The sequence below is a fragment of the Aquarana catesbeiana genome, linkage group LG04, assembly GCF_042186555.1.
Source record: "Aquarana catesbeiana isolate 2022-GZ linkage group LG04, ASM4218655v1, whole genome shotgun sequence".
In the NCBI taxonomy this organism is placed as follows: Eukaryota; Metazoa; Chordata; class Amphibia; order Anura; family Ranidae; genus Aquarana; species Aquarana catesbeiana.
Window position 1 is genome coordinate 409,850,748 of NC_133327.1, and position 22,039 is coordinate 409,872,786.

General features: G+C 43.6%; 1 protein-coding gene across 19 annotated transcripts in view; it reads right to left on the reverse strand.

Moving 5' to 3' along the window:
* EPB41L2 (erythrocyte membrane protein band 4.1 like 2) overlaps positions 1 to 22,039 on the reverse strand; it is a 365,575-nt gene that overhangs the window by 41,662 nt on the left and 301,874 nt on the right. The gene's annotated exons all lie outside the window — the stretch shown is intronic.

The following is a 22,039-nucleotide window of genomic DNA, read 5'->3' on the forward strand; positions in this document are numbered from 1 at the left end:
GCATTTGTAGTTAGTTGTGTGCGGAGTTGTAAGTTGTAAAGTAACAGCCCTGAGACTTTGTTCCAATTTCTTTTAGTTATAAAGTGATCTGCATCTGAACAACATATTCACAAACACAGACACAAAAAAGAGACAACAGAGCAAATAAAATTAAAAAAAGGCCTGCCTGGACAGTGCGAGGCAGGATTAGCATTTGGCGAAATTTGGCTAAATGTGCAAATAACATTTTATGAATTCTTAAAGATCAATTCCATAAAAATTGTAAATTCTCCCTTGAAGCAGGTATATGCTTGCACTACAAGGGTAAACAGCTTGTTTAGGTCTGTGGGAGAGTAAAAGTATTTTACTTACTCGATCGTCCTGGCACACGGTACTCGCCCATGCTCTGGCAGTGGACTTCCCCTTGTCATACTTGCATCCATTGCAGGGCTATAGACTTTAGACAGATGGAGCATGGGGGGGGATCAATCTAGCAGCACAAAAGTGCAGAGGATCGGGTCAGCAAGTTTACATTTCCATGCTCCTTAGACCTAATCAAGCTTTTTACCCTTGCAGTGGGGGCACAGCCCCACTGCAAAAGAAAAATGTCAAATTTCCCAAAGTTGGGCTTTAATTTTTATATATGGAGTAATATGTTTTAATAAGGGTTTCTTTTAAAGCCCAAAGGAAGTTCAGCTGAAAATAGGGTGAACAAAACAGTAAGTTGTAAATGTCTTACTGTTTTTACTTGTAAAGCACCTCGAGTGCCAACATAATACGCTGTGCTCTAAGCTACAGATAAGGACCACTGCTCTCTGTGTGAAAGCAGTGGTCTTCTCTGCAGCAGTTCAGCACACCCCTTGCATGGTCAGCCCTACAGCTATGCAACTGGATAGGAGTGTGAGCCTTGTTGATGCAGAGCTGTAGGTCTGAATAAATAGGGGGTTAGTCCGACCATTGCAGAGACTACTACTACTTCCACAGACAGCTTCAGTCCTTTTCTGCCATTTAGAGCAGGGCACTATATTTTATACTAGTGGTGTTTAACCCATTCCCTCTGGCCATACACATATACAGTATATTTCAGTACAGTGGTTTTAATGCCAGGGTACCAGTCAATTGCATACTGCTTGCCCCACGGTTTCAAGAAATCCACTAAAAGATTGACACCTTACTGTTTTCAGCTGAACTTCAATTGAGATATAAATGTTCTAACCAATGCAAAAAGTGTATTTCTCCACTGATTGTAGAAACTGGCATTTATGATCCTATAATAATTTTCAGAAAATGCAGCATGATGGACATGTGAGACACGTAGCAAGGGTAGGGTAACACCGCACTAGCAGAAGGAAATGGGAAATTCTATTTTCAGCTGAAGAGCAGCCCAATCAAGTTTCACCAACTAAAGACATTAGTTAAAAGGACAGCTGGCAGAAACAGAAGTCAAAGCCATGCTTTGTGCAGTAAAATACAGCGAGGGGAAAAAAGTATTTGATCCCCTGCTGATTGTGTACATTTGCCCATTGACAAAGAAATGACCAGTCTATAATTTTAATGGTAGTTTTTTTTTAACGACGAGAGACAGAACAAAAAAAAAAAATCCAGAAATTCATATTTCAAGAAAGTTATAAATTGATTTGCATTTTAATGAGTGAAATAAGTATTTGACCCCTTGGGAAAACATGACATCACAGAGGTCAGACGTTTCTTGTAGTTGGCCACCAGGTTTGCACACATCTCAGGAAGGATTTTGACCCACTCCTTTTTGCAGATCCTCTCCAAGTCATTAAGTTTTCGAGGCTGACATTTGGTAACTCGAACCTCCAGCTCCCTCCACATATTTTCTTTTTTTTCAAATATTTTATTTAAGACACAAGAGGCATATCCAAGTTATTACATTGACAATGCTTAACCAATAGCACTTCTTTGACATTCAAATGAGATTAAATTGTATACATCCAACTATCAATTCAGGATACACGTAACAGTCCCCTGGTACAGTTAATATGTAAAGTAACCATGAAGTGAGGGACAAGCCGTTAGCAGTAGGATCTAGGACTGCCTCTACCGTTTTCCAGTTTCATAGTATCAAGAGAAAGGAAAGAAGAAAAGTGAACCAAAAATAGAGAAATAAAAGAGGAAGAGCGGGAAGAAGGAGCAGGGGGGAGTCCTGGGTAGGAGTTGGACATTAGCTAATCAGGATACAGCTGCCCAAGACTTATGTGCCAAGCATGGCTAGACCCTCTTTAGAGAGAACAAACATATTCCACAATCTCCACAACTCTGAGTATTGTTCGTGTTTATGTTGTGCTGAAAGTGTGAGATCTTCCATTTTATTGATCTCTTACACTTTAGAGGCCAGCAAGTGACAGTCGGAGGTAACGGGTTTTTCCAGTTAAGTGGGATGCACTACTTAGCTGCATTTAGTAAATGTCGGACAATCAATTATTTATATTTAGTTTTTTGTTTTAAAAGGCATATCATGTTGCAGGAAAAAGCCAGGGTCGTCAGGGATCTGGTAGTCAGTGAATTTTCGTATAATTTTCCGTGTTTCTCTCCTATATGCTACTAACCTAGGGCAGGACCATAAAATGTGCAACATCGTACCACCCTCCTCCTGGCACCTCCAACAGCGATCAGCCACCTCAGGGTAAAATTTATGTAACATCTGCGGGGGATGGTACCACTGCGTCAGTATTTTGTAACTGGTTTCCTGAATTTTTGTGTAGATGGATGGTTTCAGTGAGAACCTAATAATCTTTTGTAGTTGGCCAGGTGTGAACTTATGGTTCAGTTCCTTCTCCCATTTCCCCATCCAAGTTAGATGCAGTTGTTCCAGAGGAGTAATCAGTAAACTGGAAATTTTTGAGAGCACTTGTGTCAGTGTCCCATCATCCGAGCAGTATTCTTCAAATGTGGACAATTATCGACCAAATCTCTGTGGGTCCTGTATGGAATGGAGGAAGTGATGAAGTTGTAAGGCACTCCAAAATTGCAAGCGAAAGGGACCGGTGGGTTCCATTAATGAAGAGGCAGGAGGCCAATGGCCTGAGATTAGAAAATGCGACGCCCAAAAACAGTTATCCTGCCGTAAGGTGTTGAAATGACGGTCTCTCATACCTGGGATGACCCGTGAATTCCCAAGGATGGGCAACAGGGGTGAGTTGGAGGACGAGAGAGAAGTTTGTGAAAATATACGCGAGCATAAGGGACTGTAGGACCTATTAGGGGGTGTCGTTTTATGTCTTCAGAATGTCAGGGAGTGCAATTCCCCCGCAGTGATTAGGCAGGGTTAGCTGGCATCGGGGCGTGCAAGGTCACTTGCGTGCCCATATAAATTTAATGAATAAGGAGTAAATCTGTTTAAAGTAGTGGGACGGTATCTTGATCGGCAGGTCTTGGAAGACATACAAATACTTAGGTAAAATACACATTTTGAGAAGGTTACATCTTCCGACCCATGAATACAAGCCCCAAAGCCAACTCCCCAACTAAACACAGGTTCTGGTCAGGAGAGGGGGGAAATTTAGTTCAAAGACCCAGGACATGTCAGAAGGAATGTAAGATCCCAAATATTTTAAAGCTATCTCAGTCTATGTAAACTTGAAGCTCTGTCTCAAGGTCTGAAGCAGCGCGGGGGAAACTCCCACCCCCATAGCCTCCGATTTGCCAAACTTGATCTTCAAGTTTGATAGCAGGCCATAAGTATCGAATTTGTGGATCAAGTTTGGTAGGGACACAGACGGGTTGGAGAGGGAAAACATCAAGTCATCAGCGTAAGCCGATACTTTATCTTGTGTGTCACGACTTTAACACCAGTGATGTCTGGGTTCAGACAAATTGTACAGAGGAAGGGCTCCAGAGAGAGAGCGAAGAGTAGCAGGGATAAGGGACACCCCTGTCTAGTCCCATTTGTTATAAAGTTATTTTGTGCTTCTTCCATTTGCAAATAACTGCACCAACTTTTGTCACCCTCTCGTCAAGCTGCTTGGCGATGGTCTTGTAGCCCATTCCAGCCTTGTGTAGGTCTACAATCTTGTCCCTGATGTCCTTGGACAGTGCTTTGGTCTTGGCCATGGTGGAGAGATTGGAATCTGACTGCTTCTGTGGACAGGTGTCTTTTTTACAAGTAACAAGCTGAAATTAGGAGCACTCCCTTTAAGGCCGGGTTGACACTGGTAGGACATGACTGTCATCCTACTTTGCCCTGCAACATCGGTCCTACTTCCATCCGACTTGAATAAACAGGATAAGATTTTGCTCTGATATTGAGATAGTCTAACTTGTCCTTTGACCAATCAAAACAATCCCAGTGTTATAAATGCCTTTTCACTGCTGCTGTAAACACCATGTCAGATGTCAAAAGTTGGATGGTTAGGACAAGGATATGACTTTGATCCAACTTCAATGATATTCAATGGGCTAGAGTAGGACCAAAGTAGTGCAGGAACCTTTTTTCAAAGTCGGACCGATTTATGTCGGACCAGTTAAGACAGTTCTCATAGGGAATTATTGATTTACACATGTCAAGGGACATGTGCTCCCAAAGTCGGAGCATATGTCGTACCAGTGTGAACACAGCCTAAGAGAGTGCTCCTAATCTCAGCTCGTTACCTGTATAGAAGACACCTGGGAGCCAGAAATCTTGCTGACTGATAGGGAATCAAATACTTATTTCACTCATTAAAATGCAAATCAAATGTATAACTTTTTGGAAATGCGTTTTTCTGGATATTTTTGTTGTTATTCTGTCTCTCACTGTTAAAGCTACCATTAAAATTATAGATTGATCATTTGTCAGTGGGCAAACGTATAAAATCAGCAGGGGATCAAATTCCTTTTTCCCTTACTGTACTAAGCATGTTATACAAGGATAGCATATACAAGTGGAACTATAAGGAAACACATACGGTATGTACTATTGAGATCTAAAAGCAAAGACAGTGGATGTGTCACTTGCATTAGAAATCCACAACTGGATGTTTATCAATACTGGTTCCAAATAAATGTGAAAGAATTCACATAAGTAATTAACTTTGGGTTAAACTACAGAGTCAGATCAGGAGAAATCCCATGAGCTGCAGCCAATAAACCTAAACACTTACAACTGCCACCTGTTTTACAGCCTTTTCTTTTGCAGTGATGAAAATGACTTCCTAAAGTGACTCCTAGGCTCCATGGGTTGATTTAATGGTTTCAGAAGAGAATTTGACTCCCAAAGATTGCGTGTACAATTGCCAACATCCCTTAATTATAAATAAGAACAAAAGAAAACCTCTAAGGTGGGATTTTCTGGGCAATTCATGAAAAAATATGAAAATGTTTTAAATACGAAAAAATACAATTTATTAATACAAAAATTCATAAAACCATCATTCAATAATAATCACAAGGTATAAAAAAACCATAATACTGTATTGACAATGTTGACAGAAATGGCAAGAATCCCAGTACATGAATGTAGGTAATTGTTGGATGTGCCCTTCTTTTTCAAATGTACACTCTGGCATCCTGGTCTTTAATATAATTTTAATTTATGCATATTCATACATTTTGTGCTGCAGGTCCCTTGTCCGCAATCAGGTTTTTCGTCTCTGATGCCCGTGTTGGATATCTTTATCCCTGGGTTCTTTTGCATGATGAAAGGCTTTTTAGACTGTCTTGGGGAATTTTGGGCACGGAGGAATTTCCAATGATGATGTTTTTGATATGTAAGTTTTTTGAATAGATTGTTGTATATGTTATGATATAGATTGTTTTCTATATATGTATTTATACTACGCTTTGCATTACAGAAATGGAAAAATTGTCCCTGATGAAGATTGTATTTACATATTTCGAAACACGTTGGACTCACGCATGGATTACCTACATTCATGTAGTGGGATTCTTGCCATTTCTGTCAACATTGTCAATACAGTATTATGGTTGTTTATACCTTGTGATTATTATTGAATGATGTTTTATGAATTTTTGTGTTAATAAATTGTATTTTTTCGTATTTCATATTTTTTCATTAATTGCCCAGAAAATCCCACCTTAGAGGTTTTCTTTTGTTCTGATTTAATGGTTTCAAACTCAGTAAATGTGCACTGATAAATACTTATTTCAAATATAAAATGATGCAGTGCTGGTGACCGGCATAATCATTTTATATACAGTAAATATATATTAGTGTAGTATGCAAAACATGAAGGAGTTAAAGAGAAGTTACCGTAGTTTAGTCTGAATAAACCTTTACACTCTGGCTCACCTAGGGTACATTTTTGTAGAGAGTTAGAGATTATAGGTCTTTACATTTCTCCCCTTGGAAAAGTGCAAAATGTGTAAGTGTTACAACCTGAAATTAAATTTGATTTCAACTGGAAAACTAGCATTTGATTTTCATAATATACTGACATTAGAAAGGTGTGCATTCTTTTTTTTTTCCAGAAAGTAAAGTTGAAAAGTAGAAATGTCAGTTGATAATATTTTCATCCCCGATTCCATACTTGATAAAACCCCCTTTGGCAGCAATTACAGCCATGTAATTTGTAGTAAGTCTCTACCAGTGTATACACATCTGTATTGTGTAATTTAATCTGTTTGGATTTGGACTGTTGGTGCCACAAATCCTCAAATGGATTGAGGTGTGAGATTTGATTGGACCATTCTAAAGACATCAAAGGTTTTTTAGTTTTAAACCAATTTAGTGTGGCTTTGTACCGATAATTCAGGTAGTTCCTACTACGGACACTTTTAGAAAAAGGAATTATTGCCAGTTCTCAGATTAAGAAACTGACGGTAATAAGGACAAACTCTGAGCTAGTGTACAGAGGTACACCACTAATCATAATGGGACATGTCTGTGCTAGGAAATTCATGTATTGGCCGAGAGATTCCCCTGCCAAAAGAAAAAATAAGGGTGAAACGTAAAGGTAGGAGAGGTCATTACTGAAATATGGCAATCTTCATATCTAAGAAGTTCTCGTTAGGTTGGAAGAGCCTGATGGAGAACTAGGAGAGATTAGTTCCTCATTAGGTCTGCTTAAAGTGGAAGTCAACCATCCTATCGTCTTCAACCAAGGAAGCTGCCATCTTGGCCTCTGCTTAACCACTTGACAACTGCCTCGCGCCGATTTACGTCGGCAAGGTGGCACGGACAGGCAAAATCACGTACATATACGTGATTTGCCTTCCGCGGGTGGGGGGTCCGATCGGACCCCCCCCCCCGGTGCCTCGTCTTTTGTCCAGCGGCAATCAGAGATGAGGGGGAGGCCATCCGTTCGTGGCCCCCCCCTCGCGATCGCCGCCGGCCAATGAGAACATTCCTTTGCTGCTGTATGCTAAACAGCAGCAAAGGAAATGATGTCATCTCTCCTCGGCTCGGTAATTTCCGTTCCGGCCCGAGGAGAGAAGACAGGTATGTGAGTGCACAACACACACACACACACACACAGTAGAACATGCCAGGCACACAAAACACCCCGATCCCCCCCCCGATCGCCCCTCAATCACCCCCCCCCCCCTGTCACAAACTGACACCAGCAGTTTTTTTTTTTTTTTTTTCCTGATTACTGCATGGTGTCAGTTTGTGACAGTTACAGTGTTGGGACAGTTAGTATTACCCCCCTGTAGGTCTAGGATACCCCCCTAACCCCCCCTAATAAAGTTTTAACCCCTTGATCACCCCCTGTCACCAGTGTCGCTAAGCGATCATTTTTCTGATCGCTGTATTAGTGTCGCTGGTGACGCTAGTTAGGGACCTAAATATTTAGGTTCGCCGTCAGCGTTTCATAGCGACAGGGACCCCCATATACTACCGAATAAATGTTTTAACCCCTTGATTGCCCCCTAGTTAACCCTTTCACCACTGATCACCGCATAACTGTTACGGGTGACGCTGGTTAGTTTGTTTATTTTTTATAGTGTCAGGGCACCCGCCGTTTATTACCGAATAAAGGTTTAGCCCCCTGATCGCCCGGCGGTGATATGCGTCGCCCCAGGCAGCGTCAGATTAGCGCCAGTACCGCTAACACCCACGCACGCAGCATACGCCTCCCTTAGTGGTACAGTATCTGATCGGATCAATATCTGATCCGATCAGATCTATACTAGCGTCCCCAGCAGTTTAGGGTTCCCAAAAACAGTGTTAGCGGGATCAGCCCAGATACCTGCTAGCACCTGCGTTTTGCCCCTCCGCCCGGCCCAGCCCAGCCCACCCAAGTGCAGTATCGATCGATCACTGACACTTACAAAACACTAAATGCATAACTGCAGCGTTCGCAGAGTCAGGCCTGATCCCTGCGATCGCTAACAGTTTTTTTTGGTAGTATTTTGGTGAACTGGCAAGCACCAGCCCCAAGCAGCGTCAGATTAGCGCCAGTACCGCTAACACCCACGCACGCACCGTACACCTCCCTTAGTGGTATAGTATCTGAACTGATCAATATCTGATCCGATCAGATCTATACTAGCGTCCCCAGCAGTTTAGGGTTCCCAAAAACGCAGTGTTAGCGGGATCAGCCCAGATACCTGCTAGCACCTGCATTTTGCCCCTCCGCCCAGCCCAGCCCACCCAAGTGCAGTATCGATCGATCACTGTCACTTACAAAACACTTAACGCATAACTGCAGCATTCGCAGAGTCAGGCCTGATCCCTGCGATCGCTAAGTTTTTTTGGTAGCTTTTTATTGAACTGGCAAGCGCCAGCGGCCTAGTACACCCTGGTCGTAGTCAAACCAGCACTGCAGTAACACTTGGTGACGTGGCGAGTCCCATAAGTGCAGTTCAAGCTGGTGAGGTGGCAAGCACAAGTAGTGTCCCGCTGCCACCAAAAAGACAAACACAGGCCCGTCGTGCCCTTCCTGCTGCATTCGCCAATCCTAATTGGGAACCCACCGCTTCTGCAGCGCCCGTACTTCCCCCATTCACATCCCCAACCAAATGCAGTCGGCTGCATGAGAGGCATTTTCTTTATGTCCTCCCGAGTACCCCTACCCAACGAACCCCCAAAAAAGATGTCGTGTCTACAGCAAGCGCGAATATAGGCGTGACACCCTCTATTATTGTACCTCCTGTCCTGACAATCCTGGTCTTTGCATTGGTGAATGTTTTGCACGCTACCATACACTAGTTGAGTATTAGCGTAGGGTACAGCATTGCACAGACTAGGCACACTTTCACAGGGTCTCCCAAGATGCCATCGCATTTTGAGAGACCCGAACCTGGAACCGGTTACCGTTATAAAAGTTAGTTACAAAAAAAGTGTAAAAAAAAAAATATATATATATATATATATATATATATATAAAATAAAAAAAAATAGTTGTCGTTTTATTGTTCTCTCTATCTCTATTCTCTCTCTCTTGTTCTGCTCTTTTTTTACTGTATTCTATTCTGCAATGTTTTATTGTTATTATGTTTTATCATGTTTGCTTTTCAGGTATGCAATTTTTTATACTTTACCGTTTACTGTGCTTTATTGTTAACCATTTTTTTGTCTTCAGGTACGCCATTCACGACTTTGAATGGTTATACCAGAATGATGCCTGCAGGTTTAGGTATCATCTTGGTATCATTCTTTTCAGCCAGCGGTCGGCTTTCATGTAAAAGCAATCCTAGTGGCTAATTAGCCTCTAGACTGCTTTTACAAGCCGTGGGAGGGAAAGCCCCCCCCCCCACCGTCTTCCGTGTTTTTCTCTGGCTCTCCTGTCTCAACAGGGAACCTGAGAATGCAGCCGGTGATTCAGCCAGCTGACCATAGAGCTGATCAGAGACCAGAGTGGCTCCAAACATCTCTATGGCCTAAGAAACCGGAAGCTACGAGCATTTTATGACTTAGATTTCGCCGGATGTAAATAGCGCCATTGGGAAATTGGGGAAGCATTTTATCACACCGATCTTGGTGTCATCAGATGCTTTGAGGGCAGAGGAGAGATCTAGGGTCTAATAGACCCCAATTTTTTCAAAAAAGAGTACCTGTCACTACCTATTGCTATCATAGGGGATATTTACATTCCCCGAGATAACAATAAAAATGATTAAAAAAAAAAAAAAAAATGAAAGGAACAGTTTAAAAATAAGATAAAAAAGCAAAAAAAATAATAAAGAAAAAAAAAATAAAAAAAAAAAAAGCACCCCTGTCGCAAGCGGCGGTCTGTCGTCAAACGTAAACAGCAATTGCACCATGCATGTGAGGTATCGCCGCAAAGGTCAGATCGAGGGCAGTAATTTTTGCAGTAGACCTCCTCTGTAAATCTAAAGTGGTAACCTGTAAAGGCTTTTAAAGGCTTTTAAAAATGTATTTATTTTGTTGCCACTGCACGTTTGTGCGCAATTTTAAAGCATGTCATGTTTGGTATCCATGTACTCGGCCTAAGATCATCTTTTTTATTTCATCAAACACTTGGGCAATATAGTGTGTTTTAGTGCATTAAAATTTAAAAAAGTGTGTTTTTTCCCCAAAAAATGCATTTGAAAAATCGCTGCGCAAATACTGTGTGAAAAAAAAAAAAAATGAAACACCCACCATTTTAATCTGTAGGGCATTTGCTTTAAAAAAATATATAATGTTTGGGGGTTCAAAGTAATTTTTTTGCAAAAAAAAATAACTTTTTCATGTAAACAATGAGTGTCAGAAAGGGCTTTGTCTTCAAGTGGTTAGAAGAGTTGGTGATGTGTGACATAAGCTTCTAAATGTTGTGCATAAAATGCCAGGACAGTTCTAAACCCCCCCAAATGACCCCATTTTGGAAAGTAGACACCCCAAGCTATTTGCTGAGAGGCATGTCGAGTCCATGGAATATTTTATATTGCGACACAAGTTGCGGGAAAGAGACAAATTTTTTTTTTTTTTGCACAAAGTTGTCACTAAATGATATATTGCTCAAACATGCCATGGGAATATGTGAAATTACACCCCAAAATACATTCTGCTGCTTCTCCTGAGTACGGGGATACCACATGTGTGAGACTTTTTGGGAGCCTAGCCGCGTACGGGACCCCGAAAACCAAGCACCGCCTTCAGGCTTTCTAAGGGCGTGAATTTTTGATTTCACTCTTCACTGCCTATCACAGTTTCGGAGGCCATGGAAAGCCCAGGTGGCACAAAACCCCCCCAAATGACCCCATTTTGGAAAGTAGACACCCAAAGCTATTTGCTGAGAGGTATAGTGAGTATTTTGCAGACCTCACTTTTTGTCACAAAGTTTTGAAAATTGAAAAAAGAAAAAAAAAAAGTTTTTTCTTGTCTTTCTTCATTTTCAAAAACAAATGAGAGCTGCAAAATACTCACCATGCCTCTCAGCAAATAGCTTGGGGTGTCTACTTTCCAAAATGGGGTCATTTGGGGGGGTTTTGTGCCACCTGGGCATTCCATGGCCTCCGAAACTGTGATAGGCAGTGAAGAGTGAAATCAAAAATTTACACCCTTAGAAATCCTGAAGGCGGTGCTTGGTTTTCGGGGCCCCGTACGCGGCTAAGCTCCCAAAAAGTCCCACACATGTGGTATCCCCATACTCAGGAGAAGCAGCTGAATGTATTTTGGGGTGCAATTCCACATAGGCCCATGGCCTGTGTGAGCAATATATCATTTAGTGACAACTTTTTGTAAATATTTTTTTTTTTTTTGTCATTCAATCACTTGGGACAAAAAAAATAAATATTCAATGGGTTCAACACGCCTCTCAGCAATTTCCTTGGGGTGTCTACTTTCCAAAATGGGGTCATTTGGGGGGGTTTTGTACTGCCCTGCCATTTTAGCACCTCAAGAAATGACATAGGCAGTCATAAACTAAAAGCTGTGTAAATTACAGAAAATGTACCCTAGTTTGTAGACGCTATAACTTTTGCGCAAACCAATAAATATATGCTTATTGACATTTTTTTTACCAAAGACATGTGGCCGAATACATTTTGGCCTAAATGTATGACTAAAATTTAGTTTATTGGATTTTTTTTATAACAAAAAGTAGAAAATATCATTTTTTTTCAAAATTTTCGGTCTTTTTCCGTTTATAGCGCAAAAAATAAAAACTGCAGAGGTGATCAAATACCATCAAAAGAAAGCTCTATTTGTGGGAAGAAAAGGACGCAAATTTCGTTTGGGTACAGCATTGCATGACCGCGCAATTAGCAGTTAAAGCGACGCAGTGCCAAATTGGAAAAAGACCTCCGGTCCTTAGGCAGCATAATGGTCCGGGGCTCAAGTGGTTAATCTTCAACTGCCATGATGCTCTACATGTGATCAGTTGACACCAGCCATTGGATGGTTTGACAGTTTGGTTGAGAGCACAACCAATGTAACAGTTACATTCATGGCACATGCCGGAAATGAATCTATTTTTTTAAAATTGTTAAAATTGATGGGTTTACTTCCGCTTTAACTTTTAACTGACAACGCACAGTGCCAACAGCAGGGGGTGGATTCAAAAGCCATTACTGGACTGAATAGTGGCTATGAATTCTCCAAATGCCGTGCGCCGTCATTTAAAAGTAAAGCGGATCAGATGGGGAACTAGTCTCTCAATTCGCCATCAGGCTCCACTCACCCCTAGTATAAGACTCCTCAGCTATGCACCTGTCAGTATGACAGGCACAGTGGGCTGAGGAAAGAGTGAGTACAAGGAATAAGGACCCTTTCAGATTGGGGTGGTGGATGCGTTGGCGGTAAAATGCAGCTATTTTTAGCGGCGCTTTACCGTCAATTTCGCTGCGCTATTCGCCCGCTTAGGGGGGTGCTCTTACCGCCCCCGCGCTAGCGTCCGAGAAAGGGTTAAAGGTACCGCAAAGCGCTGCTGCAGCAGCGCTATGCCAGCGGTATAGCCACGCTGCCTCATTGATTTCAATGGGCAGGAGCAGTGTATACACCGCTCCTTCACGACTCCAAACATGCTGCAAGCAGGACTTTTTTTGGCGTCCTGCCAGCGCACCGCTCCAGTGTGAAAGCCCTTGGGGCTTTCACATTGGAGAGACAGCAGCGGCTCTTTCAGGGAGCTTTGCAGACGTTATTTTTAGCATTATAGCGCCTGCAAAGCGCCCCAGTGTGAAAGGGGTCTAAGGAATGTCCAGTATGGATAATCTGACCTCAGTCGGAGCACTGACAGATTTATGTACCTGTCACAGACTAGAACAGGTACACGAATCAGACGCAAGCACTGACACTTTGGTTATCATAGGCACCCTTTAGAATTATTCAGGGTACAGTGCCCAGATTGTTTTGCAGGAAAGCAAACTTCTTCCAAGTTTCTTGCAAAACGATATTAAACCCTCTGCTCTGTGAATTCCAACGTGGATTTAAACACATACTGGAGTATGCAACTTCCTCTTTTAATTCTTGCCTATGGTTCAGTTTAAAGCTGGTACCATGATTACTGCACCAGGTTTCCTGTTTCAGGGTGCTCCTCTCGTGCAGTGTCCTATGGAGGCACCATTGCATGCAGGGACTAGTGTTGTGTCTCCCTACACAGCCCTATAGCCTATGATGCAAGGCACTCCCCCTACTTCACCCTCCTCCAAGATAACATACTGACTGGAGACTGCAGTGCCCACTGTTAACTGCCCTGTAAAGAAGCAGCACTTAGATAGCAGGAGCCAGCAACATCAAAAGTTGTAAACTGCAAGTGTTGGGGTAAGAATTTTAACAAATTGTTTACTAGGGAATGTTTATTTTATTGTGCTCAGTATGTTAAACTAAAAAATGCTATGGGTTTATTACTTTAAAGTGATTGTAAGGGTATTTTTTTTATTAAATAACAAACATATCATACTTACCTCCACTGTGCAGCTCGTTTTGCAGTGTCCCCAATCCTCGTTTTCTGGGGTCCCCCGACGGCTCTCGTGACTCCTACCCACATCAGATGACCCCCTACAAGAAGCGCTCTCCCGAGGGAGTTACCTTGTGGGGGCGCTCCCGAGTCCAGCATTCGGTGTCCATAGACGCCGAATGTATGACTCGCCCCGCCCCCTGGTGCCGTGTCATTGGATTTGATTGACAGCAGTGGAAGCCAATGGCTGCGCTACCATCAATCTATCCAATCAAGAGCCGAGAGCCCCGGGCAGAGAGACAGCGCGTCCCCGCCGGGTCAAGTTCCAGAGCTCAGGTAAGTAAAACTGGGGGGCTGGGGGGGAGTCGGTCACTGCCAGGTATTTTTTCACCTTAATGCATAGGATGCATTAAGGTGAAAGAACACAAAATTTACAACCCCTTTAAGGCCTAAATATTCACTTGGTTTCAACAGACCAAACAACCTGTTATTACGTTTGCGGTGTCTCCCCCATATTAACTCAAATAGAAGAAAGGCGGTGACCGCACTCCAGAATCAGAGGATAAAAATATTTAATTTTATTCCATGAAATCCAAAACGTGAATTAAGTCATAACACTACGTCAGTCCTGCCTACTTAAGCCGTCCAGTCCAGATGATCGCTGCCTTCACCTTGGTCACATCTCTAGAGACGCTCTCCTGTGTTCCTGTTAAAGACTTGCTTGGCTGACATTCCTTCTGGCTCCAGATTCTGCTTGCTGTTCTACTACGCTCCTCTCTGGCTCCCTCACGTTTTGGCTTGTCTGACTATCCATTCCAGTTCCTGAACTCTGGCTATGTTTTGAATACATTTACGCTGTTTTCCTTTTTTTATTATTATTAAACAAGTGTGATTTAACTGTACTTCTGTCTCAGTCTGATTCATGGTTTCTGACAGGCTGCAAATTAGATGGTTTCTCTTATCTCAGCTGTGACTCTTTGAGGCTCCCTCAGAGTTAGCACTAACCTCGTTTGCTTCTCTGACTAAAGCCCTGTACACATGGCCGAATGTTGAAAAACAATGGGCAGTTTAAAAAAAAAAAAAAAAGGCCTACATTCGGCCCACGTGTATGTCGGTTTGTCAGAGAGAAACCGGCTGCTGTCGAACATGCATGCTAGAAAACCAGCAGCCGACAGACTCCCGATCAGCACTCTCAGCCAATGATCACAGTGTTCTGGTGGGGGGACCCTGTCAGAACACAACAGCTCTGCGGTGGAGAGCGCTGAACGAACCTCGTATGGTTAGTAAAGTATCTCCAACCAGAGCTGTCACTTTTTTTTGTGCAACCCAGCATGTGTACCCAGCTTAAGGCTGGCCATAGATGGATCAGAATGCAGCTGGCTCAGAAGGAACCAGACAAATTTCGATCCATTTATTGGCAGGCAGGTTGTAATGAAGTCGATCTACTGATCAACTTCAGTACAACCAGACTGTCGGACTTTTCTCACGCAATCACTGCCGGTGGCTATAGCTGCCAGCAGCGATCATTGTAATCTGATGGCTGGGAAACCTCCTGCTGTCAGAATATAATAGCGCAGCGGGAGGAATTCCAGTGTTAAACAAGGAATTTAGCAATTTTCTTTCCTTCAGCCCGTGACTGAAGGAAAGAAAATTGCATAATTTATGGCTTACCCAATGCACATCTTTCAGGTCAGTTTTGGTGAATGGTCTTCGCTAGGCAGACACACAGTTGTGTCACATGGCTTCCTTTTTTATTAATGGATTTTACAGTTCTCCAGGGGGTCACAAAAGTTTAAAATAATCCTCATTAGTGGCTTACAGAGCTCTCCTGTCTTCATGGTGATGTTTGTTTAAGTACAAAAAATTCTCTAACAAGCTCTGGAGCCTTTGTGAAACACATATTTAAGACAATTGTCAATGTGAATAAACAAATGAGGGAAAAAAAAAAGAATATTCATCAAAACTGATGTTTAAAACTAGGCAACTTAAATTGAAACTCCAGGTAAACATTTAAAGCGGAGGGCCACCCGTAAAAAAAAAAAATGCCACCAAAATTCCTAAAAAAAAAAAAAAAAAAAAAAAATTTGAAAAAAAAAAAAAAAAAACATTTATACTTACCTTAACCCTTGTTGTTAGACAGTCTTCCTAATCTGCCTCTTCCTATTCCGCAGCGCGTTCTCCTCGGTGAGCGGCCCCGTTGTCTTCTGGGAACTGTGTGTGTTCCCAGAACACCACGGGGCCATTCACAGATTGCTGCGCCGCTCGCGCGTGCGCAGTAGGAAACGGGCAGTGAAGCCGCAAGGCTCCACTGCCTGTTTCCCTTACATAGGATGGCGGTACCGGGACCCGAGAGCCGAGGGACGGTTCGGCCTCGGGCGGCCGACATCGCGGGCACCCAGGACAGGCAAGTCTACTTATTTAAAGTCAGCAGCTACAGTGTTTGTAGCTGCTGACTTTAAATTTTTTTTTCAGCTGGCCGGAATCCCGCTTTAAAAACACCATTTCAACCAGTTCTAGATTTGTGAAATTTTTAAAGTATAAAGTCCTCCTTGTAAAAACAACCTCTCTTTCTTGTACATCACAGGACACAGAGCAGCCATATACATTACTACCTGGGTTATGCGCCACCTATAGGTGAATGGACACTGGTAGAATAACCAAAAACAGGAAGTGATCCCCTATTATAACCCCTTGCATACAGGAAGTATTCCAGTTTATTTGCCAGTGTCTAAAATGGTGGATGGTCATTTGTTAATTAAAGGATCAACAACGAGGTTTTGCCTGTAATGCAATCTTCGGATGCTGGACCCTGTGTAGTGGAATCCTGGACACTACGGCGCTAAGGCATTCCTGCAGGGTGCTGTACAGGTCCAAGGGAGTGGACCCTCATGCTAAAAGGGTACCCAGTTCTTGAAGGTCCGTGTGACAGAACCCACCACAATGGGTGAAGGGCTGGACTTCTGGCTTAGGCTATTGTCCTGCGGCGGAAGTGGTAAGTGGCCCTGTGAAAAACCAGGGTCCAATTATTATTTATACCCCTGCAACAGTTGTATCTAGGCTGACATGTTTAAAAAAAAAAAAAATTTCCTTGCTATGCTTGCTTTGTCCACAAGAGGACATGGGTTTGCTGCTCTGTGTTTCTCTTCCCAGAGCTGCACAAGCCAAGGGGAACTTAAAAAAAAAAAAAAAAAAAAAAAAAAAAAACACGTTTTGATTGCAATGCTTTTTTTTGCCCACTAGAGGTCTGCTGCTATGTGTGCTCTCCTCCACAGGGGCGAACACGGGCTTGTGCACGAGGCCCTGAATACCAAGGGAAGCTTTTTTTAAGGGCTAAAAGCACAGTTAGTTGCTGGCCGGCAGAGGGGACACAGAGCAGTCTGTCCTGGGTGACACGCGAGTCCTATCAGTGATGACAGACACAGCCTTAATTATATTGCAGTAGCTGGAAGAACAGTTCATTGGATAAGATTCTTCCAAGGAGGAATTGTGGTACTGAGGAACTTGTGTATTTGTGTCACAAAGCCAGTTACCACTGCTTCAGCAAGCCATGTCTTCTAGGAAGTGACCTGGGGGAGCGCTGCAGCAAAGGGCGCATGTGTTCCATTAGTGGCCCATTAGTAGCCCCTGTAGAGGATAAACGGAACTCTGCTGCAATAGCCTCACCTGAAAGACCAGATGACACGGGGCAATCTGAGCCGCTGCGTCTATCCGGCGTTGTGCCTACTACCAATGCTTCCACCTCAGAGTTTATTACTAAAGAGGATCTGGCATCAGCTTTGGCTGGTTTAGAGGGCAAGCTTGCCGGAATGATCACTTCTGTCACACAAAGTGTTAGGAAGTGTGACAGATCCCCTTCCCCTATTCCCCCTATATTGGAGCAAGACTAGGTTGACGAGGTAGAAGAGGTAATGGCCGGTCAGGCAATTGATATCCAGACAGAGCAATCTCCCGCAAATGATTCAAAGTCTGAAGAGGCTCAGGTTATATCAGCCTCTCAATCACAAAAGCTTCTTGTTCATTCTCTTGTACAGATGGTTCATACAGCTTTGAGTTACCTCTAGTGGAGGTCCCTGATACACCTTCTTTCTCCCTGGGTTCTTTGAAACCACAGCAGGGTACACAGGTGTTTCCCTTTCACCCACTCTTGAAGCAGGTGGTATATTCCGACTGGGAGCACCCAGCAGGATATTTGTGCCTCCTAGGAGGTTTTCTCTGTTATATCCTATGGGGGAAAGCGTTACCAAGAAGTAGAGCATACCGGTTGTGGATGCAGCAGCTTCCACCCTGAGCAAGACCTTAACTTGTCCAGTGGATAATGCATAGGTCTTTAAGGATCCTGCGGATAAGAAGCTGAAAGCCTTGTTAAAGGCATCCTTCGCCCTGGCAGGTTACGCTATTCAACCCACAGTAGCAGCAATTGGGGGTCTGTCAAGTCTTGAAGGATCAGGCTAGATGGCCCAATAGACCAGAGGATTTTGTTCAGGATGCAGCAGATCTGCCTCAGGCTCTTTGCTTTGCTATAGATGCCCTTAAAGACTTCATGCAGCAGATCTCCTGCGTGGCTCTTTTGTCTGTGCACATGCGCAGAATTTTATGGCTAAAAAGCTGATCAGCAGAGCTCCCTTGTAAGAGGATGCTAGCAGGTTTTCCTTTTCATGGAGAAAGTTTATTTGGGGATGATCTTGATAAGTACATCCAAAAAATATCTGGAGGAAAGAGATAACTCCTTCCTGTGAAAAAAGTAGCTACACTGCCCTCTTAAGGTGCCACTCCTCAGGTTTTTCAGGCCCTAGGCAATTCCGTCAGCACCAGGGATCTGCTGCCAAAGGTAAACAGCAGGGCGAGGGCCAAAAGAGGCCATGGGTTCAAAAGTCCGCTAATACTGGCACCAAACCTTCCTTATGAAGGGATGCCCCCACTTCTGCGGGTGGGGGGAAGGTTGCTGCAGTTTGCAGGATTGTGGGAAACGCTAATTCAGCACAGGTGTGTCATCTCCAGTGTCTTCGGGGTACAGGCTGGAATTACACTGCTACCCTCCTCAAAGATTTGTGAGGTCCAGCGTTCCCACAGACCTTTCAAGAAAGGGCTTATTACTCCAAGCACTAGACCGTTTATGGCGGCAAGGGGTGCTCATGGAGGTCCCAGTTCCCGAAAGGGGAAGAGGGTTTTATTTGAATCTGTTCATGGTTCCAAAGCCAAATGGCGTCATAAGACCAATTCTGGATCTAAGAGAACTGAACCGTCATCTCCCAGTGCGCCCCTTTCAAATGGAATCAGTCCGCTCTGTCGTGACCTCTCTCCAAAAAGGAGATTCTGGCATCCATAGACATCAGGGATGCATACCTGCACGTGCCAATTTTCCAACCCCATCAAAGGCTTTTGCTCTTTGTCATAGAGGAACAACATTTCCAGGTTGTGGCTCTGCCCTTTGGGCTCGCAACTGCACCCTGGGTCTTCACAAAGATACTGCCACCCGTACTGGGTCTTCTAAGATCTCGAGGGATCTTGATTGCACGCTACTTAGACGATCTTCTACTCAGGGATCAATCACTGCAGGTTTTGGTAAGAAACGTGACCTTTACGGTCCAATTCCTGGAACATCTCGGATGGATCATAAATTCCAAGAAATCAGCCCTAAAACCGGTTCAAAGTCTGGAATACTTAGGCCTTATGGACACAGTCCAGGTAAGAGAGTGTCCTTGCCTCCAAGAAGGGTCGAGGTCCTAAAGGATCAGGTTCAGCAGGTAAGCCGAAAGAGACGCCGTCTATCTGACTCTGTAGGAGTCTTCTGGGAGGCAATTCCGTATGCCCAGTTCCATTCCAGGGCATTGCAGCAGAACATTTTGTCTGCATGGAGCAGGAAGATGCAGGCTTTGGATTCCTGCATGTTCATAACCCCCAAGGCTCGAGGAAGTCTCGTCTGGTGGTTAGTAGACCAGAATCTGGTACAGGGAAGGTCTTTTCTTCCACTGTCTTGGAAGGTAGTGACCACAGATGCCAGTCTTTCCGGCTGGGGCGCAGTCATGGAAAGTTCCACAGTCCAGGGGAAATGGACTCTGAAGGAACAGGGATTGCCCATCAATGTACTAGAGCTGCGGGCAATACGCCTTGTGCTGGAGATCCACTTGCGATCAGGATAGATGCTCTGAAAGTTCCCTGGACTTAGTTTTCTTTGATTTATGCATTCCTCTTCTGCCACATCTTTTGCGCGGGATCCGAGAAGAGATGACATCAGTCATTCTGGTAGCTCTGGCCCGGAACCAGGAGGGCCTGGTATCCGGTGGTAGTGAGATTAGCAGTAGGCAAGCCTTGGACGCTTTCGCTCTGGCTCGATCTACTGTCACAGGGGTCTATATTCCACGCTGAATTTGATGGCGTGGCTATTGAAGCCAGGGTGCTAGGAGATCATGCTATCTTAGGACCAGTATTAACTACATTGGTGAATGCCAGGAAGGTGGTCACCAGGAAGGTTTATCACAGGGTTTGGAAGGCTTACATTGCGTGGTGTGAGGCCAGAAGTTGGCATCCTTGCAGATATTTGGTAGACAGAATTCTCTCTTTTCTTCAGTCAGGCTTAAATAAAAGATTAGCTTTGACAACAATTAAACGACAGGTTTCAGCCTCATCAGTGTACTTTCAGAAGCCTTTGGCTTCACATTCCCTGGTCCGGACTTTTCTTCAGGGAGCGACTCACTTATTGCCTCCCGTTAAAATCACCTCTTTGCCCTTGGGATTTAAATTTGGTTTTGTCGGTGCTACAGGAGCAGCCTTTTGAACCAATCAACGAAATTCTGTTATTTCTTTTACCGGGAAGTTGGCTTTTCTTTTTGCAATTACTTCGGCTAGAAGGGTCTGTGAATTGGCGGCCCTTTCCTGTAAGGAGCCTTATAAAATTTTCCACCATGATAAAGTGGTGCTACGTCCTGTTCTGTCCTTTTTGCCTAAGGTAGCTTCTGAATTTCATTTAAATCAGGACATTGTTCTACCTTTTTTCTCTCAGCATAGCTCGCCAGAAGAGAAGCAGTTGCACCTTTTGGATGTGGTGCAGGCGGTCAGTCTGCCTGGAAAGGTCTGCAAGCATTAGAAGTTCTGATGTTTTTTTTGTTTTGCCGGAAGGCCCCAAGAGGGGTCAGGCGGCTTCTAAGGCATCCATTTCACTTTGGATTTGCCAATTAATCACTCAGGCCTATGGCTTGAAAGGTAAAGCTCCTCCGTTTGGGGTTAGAGCATATTCTACCAGGGGTGTTGGAACCTTGTGGGCTTTTTGCCATCAGGCATCAGTGGCACTGATTTTCAAGGCCGCTACTTGGTCTTCGGTACATACATTCACAAGATTTTATCAGGTGGAGGTTAAGGCAGCAGAGGACTCAGCTTTTGGCTGTAGTATCTTGCGGGCTGTTGTATAAATCTGATGCTGTTTTTCATAAAGTGTGTTCCCCTCCCCTCAAGGCTACTGCTCTGGGACGTCCCAGGTAGTAATGTATATGGCTGTGTCCCGTGATGTACGAGAAAGAAAATTGAATTTTTTTATTCATACTTACCTGTACAATCCATTTCTTTGAGTACATCACGGGACACAGAGATCCCACCCCTCTCTTTTTGGGAGTTCATTGCTTGCTAAAAAAATTGGAATACTTCCTGTATGTGAGGGGTTATATAGGGGATCACTTCCTGTTTTTGGTTATTCTACCAGTGTCCATTCACCTATAGGTGGCGCATAACCCAGGTAATAATGTATATGGCTGCTCTGTGTCCTGTGATGTACTCTAACAAATGGATTTTACAGATAAGTTTGAATGAATGAATCCAATTATTCAGTTTAAAACAGAAATGAAAGGGATAACCTTAGTGTATACATATAAAAAAACATAAAATAGTGTTTTTGTTTTTTTTACATTTTGTAGACATGCTCACATACCTTCTGTTCTCAGCTGCATAAGGAACTCAGAGAGCTGGGGGTAGAAACAGCATGACACTGATCTTCCCACTAATATAATCTTTGGAGGAGAGCAGGCAGAGTTCCCAGCACAGCCAGAAAAATGACCACGCTGTGCTGTCATGCCTAGTGTGCTCAGCTTTTAATAGGAAGAGAGGGACTGGTAGCTTACCATTGCTTAAAGAGGAGTTCCGCCCCCCCCCACGAAAAAATTAAAAAAGTCAGCAGCTACAAATACTGTAGCTGCTGACTTAACATTAGGACATTTACTTGTCCAGGGCTCCCACAACGTCGGTACCCCAGTTGATTTTCAGATCGGCTCTCGGATGCTGCCATCGCCAATCATTGTAAGGGAAACTGGTAGTTAAGCTTTTTGGCT